Raw genomic sequence first — 7547 nt, forward strand, 5'->3', positions numbered from 1 at the left:
ATGGTTTAAATGCCACGGCCTACCTGAGCATTGTTTCTGACCATGTCCATCCCTTTATGGCCACCATGTACCCATCCTCTGATGGCTACTTCCAGCAGGATAATGCACCATGTCACAAAGCTCCAATCATTTCAAATTGGTTTCTTGAACATGACAATGAGTTCACTGTACTAAAATGGCCCCCACAGTCACCAGATCTCAACCCAATAGAGCATCTTTGGGATGTGGTGGAACGGGAGCTTCGTGCCCTGGATGTGCATCCCACAAATCTCCATCAACTGCAAGATGCTATCCTATCAATATGGGCCAACATTTCTAAAGAATGCTTTCAGCACCTTGTTGAATCAATGCCACGTAGAATTAAGGCAGTTCTGAAGGCGAAAGGGGGTCAAACACAGTATTAGTATGGTGTTCCTAATAATCCTTTAGGTGAGTGTAATTGACTCTACGATTTCCTCTTCATGCTAGAGTGATGAGTTTAAGTTTCTGTACCACAATTATAAGCACTTTTACTTGTAATGAAATGTGCTATACAGATACAACTGCCTTGCCTTGTCAGAATGTAAGAGGTCACTGACTGTCATTGACAAAAATCTTCTTTCCTACATTTTCCTTGAAATGACTCAAGCAAATGAATCTGTCACTGCAGTAATATTTTAACAGTTTCCAAAGCAAATTAACTTGCAGGCACACGTGTTCTAGAAAATTGTTGAAACGGTATATATATTTAAAACAGTATAATATTTCTACTGCACACGCAGAGACGTGGGGCCTTCTCTGATGTAAATGTGACACCTTGTAACTGCTGACTGGGACCATAAATGCATTTAAAATTCTACAAAAAAAAACAAGGGTTATTTGCTCTACGTGTTTTAATAATCCTCTTCAACCTAATTTCTTTTCATCAGTTCAGCTGAAACTAATGCAGAGGTTCAGTGTTTGGAGTTCGGCTGCACTGCTGTTGAAGTGAGTTTCCATCACAGGGTGTTCACCTTTACACCCCACATACGCAAACACACATTCACTCTTATTCTGTGTTTTTCTGTCCTTTACCGTGGACACCAATTAATCCCCAACAATGTTTTTTTTTTCTGTGGCTTATTATCTTTTATTTCCTCTCTCTCTGTCTCTCCGTGGTGGTGAGGTGCCCTACTTTAAGGCCCGGGAACGAGGGGTCATATCATTTGTTAAACAAACAGAAATATGTAGGCCATGGCCAGCTCTGCTTTGTCACTCACTAACCTGCCAAGAACCCACCATTATCTTTTTTTTAATAGGAGAGGAGACAGCCGACTCAGCAAATTGCACCCTATTAATTTTCAAAAATAATCACGCTATAGTGCCAAGTATTGTGACAGTGACCTAAAGTTGATCCCTTTTATCAATTTATTGGTTGCCGTTTCAGTGTGGTTTAACACAGAGGTCTTTAAAATCCCTTCATTAAACTAAAAACAGTTCATCCTCTCATTGATCTGTTATTGCCATAGTATATACACATGACATGAGGAGTGGGGGCGGCGCTGTAGGTATTGGTGGCTTGTTGTTGGCACTTGGAATACATGCCCACAAACCCATGCTTTAGAGTTTTTTTACTGGATTTTACTTAATCTATTGTTTTTATCTCTATGTGGTTCAGTTTAATGTCTCAAGGTTTTTGCTTCATTTCTATTATCGTTTTGAACTTGTTGTTATCTTGAGTGTAGCACTTTGTAACTTGGTTTATGAAAACTGCTCTTCTGATAGGAGCTGTTGCTGTTTGGGCTGCACACACAGAAATCACAAACATTAATCCCATCAAACTCAAGTTGCCCAGTAAAAAGATCACGATGCAGTGGAAAATCACAGAAAGTGATGTCAAAACCATTCTCCTATCACCAGTTCATGGATCATTGGAGGGTCTCCAGCGGGGCTGACATAACCCTGTCTCATCATTTGTTATTTATACTGAGCTTAAAAAAGATGGTTGAATTAAAGTAGATCATTTAAATCATCATTATTTATAACTTTTGAGATATTTGGCCATTCATCTACAGAACTTGCGGACCAAATAAGCCCTCCTGTTAACATCCACATGGTCATTTTGTGCCATGAAACAGTAAATATGGCTCTTTGTTTCCATTTAAATAGTGGTAAATAGATTATATTTCATTGATTGATGCAGGTGTGAATACAGGATGGAATCACAACACAGATCTCTGTTATAAAATGTCAGATTCTGTTATGTGTGGTTCCAGCTTGTGTTGACGTGGTCAGAAAACTCCTTCGATGGAAGTTTGCTGTTCACAATTTTTGCTGTGAACTTTAAGCTAAATTGTCTTTTAAAAAACAAACAGAGTGTTATCAAGCATGATGAGTTTAAAATTCTCTATGATTAGTTCAGGAGTTGTTAACGTTCGTGGTTCTCCAGCAGAGCTGACATCATTATGTAACTGACCCTGTTTCATCATTTGTTATTTATCTTGAGCTTAAAAGGATTGTTGAATTTAAAGTCAGTAACATAATAAAATTGGAAAGGGGCATATGCATAAAATGCTATACTGTATATATTAAAGCACAGCTGCACCTCTGGCTTCGAGGGAGACCATCCTGTGTCTTTCTTCATCTTGATCTTTCTGAGAGTATTGCAAAACATGAGAACAGCAGGAGTCAGCTGGACTGAGCTTAACGTTACTTGGAAGGGTAAACATCGCTTCCCAACAGGCACTCCATTGAGAAGCAGGTGGAGGAAAACAGCTATGAGCTCAGTGACCGTCAGATCATAATGTTTATTAAACTCTGTGGAAAATGTGAAACAGCACCGTGTGGCCACAACCAGTTGGCGGACTCCCTGAGTCATCCAGAAGTTTGCTCAGAGGAAAAACCACTGTGCACTTTCACATCGCTTTATTATCCGGGATTATTACGCTATTTTGCCGGCAATGTAGTCAAGACCGCCCAAACCGAGACCAAGTCAAGACCAAGACCAGAGTTTATCAAGACCGAGACAAGACCAAGACTTTTAGGGGCTGAGAGCAGTCGAGACCAAGACCGAGGGAGGGCGAGACCGAGTCAAGACTAAGACCAGTTCCCTGCATTGCGTGGCACGCAATAAAATGTGAAACAAGATCATAGATACTTCTCAAATTGATCTGAAAGATCCACATTCCCATTAAAACACCCACATACAAACACTAAGAGTAAGCATCGCAGGGAGGGGTGACAGTCATTAATTAGGGTTTCTGGTTGCATTTGAAGCAATATGTTTTACTTCCAATCAAAGTTAGGATGTTAACAAATAAATCAGACAATGCAAAAGCAATTTATTGATATTCCCAAAGTTATGGTCTTGAAATAAAATCCAAAGTCCTCAATGTCCGATAAAAGACAGAGCACAAATGCGGTCGAGACCGAGACGAGACCAAGACCATTAAAAAGTGGTCTTAAGACCAAGACCGGTCTCGAGTACTACAACACTACCGGCATAGCACTTGTCCACTGCGCTGTATGAAAGGTATGGAGCCAGTCCTTCCGTTTGGATTGCGGGATCTCTTGTGGAAAGCAGTGATAGAAAGGGTCTGGATCCCTAAAACGTTGTCTGTGCGCATCCTTGTGGCCTTCAGTGGTGTTGATTTAAGTAGTCTAAATATTGCAGAATAGAATTCCTGAAATTCAGTCATGGTTTTTGGTTTTAGTGTGCCACCCTAAATTTTTCAGTGGCCCCATTGTCATTGTCCTGTGTAACACACCTCATACCTGATACCCAGTCAGATGCATCGAACAATACATTATTATTTCTCAGTTCAGTCTGACTCATGCGACTGACATTTGGATTTATTTTTCTTAGCAATCACTCAACCTTTACTGTCAAACATCTGAGAATATGTGGCGCATGATTCATCTCTTCCTGTAAAGGTAACCTGATCCTGGCATCAGGCCACAAGCAGTTGTCTGATGTGAAATACTCACATCACCAAATCACAAAACACTTTAAATTAAGAAACTGACACACATAGTGGCTCTGGTTCTATATATGAGATTCTGAACATTAATATAAGAGTATGCAAGTATTTGTGTGTGAAGCTTTGAGGAGAGCAATACTGCTGTTTGTTTTCTAACACCGTATACTGAGGGTTTATTTCGACTAAACAATTTTGTTTCTGTCCAGTTTGAATGAAGTGTTTTAAGATGATCTGCAGGGTAAAATTTCAGTTTTTTCCCAATGGAGTCTGGTGGGCCGTATCGCCCATTTGTTTGGTCTGAGATGCTGGTGCTCTTTTGCATTTCGCATCCTGCAATAGTTGCAGCAGTCAACTTCACTCCCACATTAAGTGTCCAGGTGCAGTCAAGTTGCGGTCTTTGTTACTTTCCCACAGTGATAATGGGTGTAACAGGTGCAACATGTTTTTCTACAGTTACAAAGCCTCCCTAAAATATTTTGGTTTATTGTGACACAGCAACAAGTTTTTTTTTTTTAAATGGGCTGATCAAAGTTTATCAAGCTCGATTTGTAGTATAGAGACATAAACTGGAAATTGTATTCCCATCCCCATCATGTCTTCAAATTCAGAGTCAAACATTAATCTGCAGACATTTATCAGCTGAGCAAAGGGCCAATGGTTTTGACCTAAAAATTAAGTATTTTTACTACCATGGGCCGTATTAAACTCCACACACACTACTGATCCTCCCGTCTGTGATGCTACAGTAAGTTTTCCCCCTGTGGTTAAATCCTCCTGCAGGCTGCTGTACTCAGTTGACCCCTGAGGCTTCACTCTTCAGTCTTGGCTCCATAAAGCAGGTGTGTTGCCAAAATAATAGACTGACTGCTGAGAATAAAACTGACATTCATTATGCATGCACACAGTCACACACAAACAAACACTTGCATCCCAGGCATACGTGCACAAAACCACGCAGTTTGTATGGTACTGAAATTGGAATTGACACATGACAAACAATTAAAACTTATTTTGCAAATTCTTCCAGAGGTGAATATGCAAGAGACAAAGTAAAACAGAAAGAGCAGCATTTACATTTTTTTTATTAAAAAAACTAAAAAACTTAACATGCAGTGTGGAAACGTGAATGTAAAATAAACATCTTTAAAATAAAAATTCCCTCGTGTTTGTTCTCACTATACTTTTCTCTCCCTCGTGTTTAAACACACACGTACACACAGCCCTACAAGCTCGTGTTGTTTCTGCTCCAGATGTGAAGAAGCAGCCTCTGTGTGCAGCAGAGTCTCAGCCCGTCTGCGGTCTGGAGGAGTTTCAGAGTTTGACTCGACAGATTTACAGACTTTAACAAACTACTCTGGTGGAGAAAAAAAAAAGAAGACTTGGCAAAAAAAGTGAGAACAGTTACACAAGCTTTTTTTGTTTGCTTTTTTGCTTCCTCACTGCTTCCTCCTCACTCTGAAGGGACAGTTTTCCATCTCCCCATCCTCTAAATTCTCCTCACATTATTATAATTTGCCAAATAAGTGAGTCAGGGAAATATTATGCTGGAGGACCAATTAGCTCATGTAGGCAATGTGATTATTCAATAACACTGCCCACATTGGTATAGGTTTCAAGTTATTATTGTACCAGATGGCTGGGTGTAATCTCTTCTTGCGATCACATTTACACTATCTATGCCACTAGCTAGTTAGTACGGTTAGGTTTCCCTCCAAATCTGGACAACATTTAGGCTACAAGTCAGTCATCATCATACTACTGTCTCAAATTACGATTTATTCATGGGACGTACGTAGCAGCTCTAAAAAGGCCTCAGCCAGCTCATAATTCATGCTAAACTTGGTGACAGTGCTCAGTCCTTTGCCCAAACTGCCATCATGAAGTCCTGCTCACCCTCTTTCTTAACAAAAACAGAAAAATGTGGGTAATAAAGAATTGCCTCTTTGAACAGATCGCTGTGATAATTTGAAGCAGAAGACAGAACCTGAGAATAATTATCCTTTCCTGCAAATTCCAATACTCCTCTTTACCAAATTCCCTTCTTGGCTAATATAAAGTATCTTTAGTATGTTCATCTGAAGCGACTGAAACCAGACTCACTGCCCTGCATGTAAACAACATCAAGCATTTTCCAATTATCCAGCAGTAAGTCTGACCTGCAGTGGTGTCCACAGGGTGTCTAGTAGCAGGGGATGGAATGAAAAGTTTTAGGGTTAGGAGTATATTTTGGCCATAAACTTTGAGACATCCCATTAAAAAATTAGATATGCATGTAAGTGGCAAAGCCCGCTAGCAGTGGCAGTAATTAAGGAGGAAGTCAGATTACTTTGTTTGACAAAGAGCGACAAAATCTGCAGAAGGAGGAGGTCGAGGTGAATGCATGGAACATAAAAACATCTGACTTTTACACAGGAAACCACTGTTTCCTGTTTCAGTCAACGCTGGTTTATTTTAACTGTGATCTTTGAACTCTGAACAAAGTTGTTTTTGTTTCTAGATAGAAGAAGTGTTACCACATCATAAAAAGATTTATTAAGATGAAATGATGTTGTCCTGCTGATCAAATGAGTTACAAATGACGTATATTGTCGGTTTATTTAAATGACACTTCTCTATCATCTTTTACTCTTCATTTTTGAAAATTTAATTGAATTAAAGAAGCAGAGTTGCACTACACACTACAAAATATTTTTTAAAAAGGCTCACCATGGCATGACAGGTTAAAATAAGCTGTTTGGCAGATATTTGTAGTCATAGTTAGCGCTACTAAGAGGCTTAGGGAGGTTAAGTCTCCTCAAAAAGGTCATGAAAATATAATGCTGAAGCTTTATGTAAATGACTTTTCTTGCTGATGTTGCTGTATTTGCATGCAATAGTTAACACCGGTTTTGGTTTGAAAGAGAGAGAGGTGGAAAGCAAGAAACAAGAATATTTTCATAAATTTTCATCCTGCTTCGAATTTGTTGACAATTGTATAAAATTTGTTGGAGGAGTGGAAGAACTGTTTTGTAAAACTTTTAAATGAACCAATGAATTTGGGAAGAAATGTTACTTTTACGCATCATATTAGGGCTTAATTTAGAAATCCATCATCTCACTTTTTCATCCAGCCAGGGAAGAACTTAAACAGCATCTCTGCACCTAAACAAAATGTGAGGCAACTACTCCAAATGTACTTTTGTATTGCAAGTGCTCATGGAAAGAGGGAAATGTTCATGTCTTTGTCACCATGTGCTCTCTCTCCCCCCTCTCCACCTCCCCTCTCTCACCCGGACCAGTCGAGGCAGTTGGCCGTCCACCCTGAGTCTAGGTTCTGCTTGAGGTTTCTGCCTGTTAAAAGGGAGTTGCTTTCCTTGCCACTGTGGCCAAGTGCTTGGTCATGGTGGGAATTGTTGTGTCTCTAATTATTAAAAAGAATATGGTCTATAAGAGAAGTGCATATATAGTGTTAAAAATTGGCGCTATACAAAACATATTGAATGGAATAATTAGGGAAAAAAAAATTCCAGCAATGAATATCAAAGTCAGCTGATGCATGAGTCAGGATACATTTGGTCTCTCACATGTGACTGGTGTACATTTACCGGTCTGCTCAGATCAAACGGAGAC

The sequence above is a fragment of the Micropterus dolomieu genome, linkage group LG12 (assembly GCF_021292245.1).
Source record: "Micropterus dolomieu isolate WLL.071019.BEF.003 ecotype Adirondacks linkage group LG12, ASM2129224v1, whole genome shotgun sequence".
Taxonomy (NCBI): Eukaryota; Metazoa; Chordata; class Actinopteri; order Centrarchiformes; family Centrarchidae; genus Micropterus; species Micropterus dolomieu.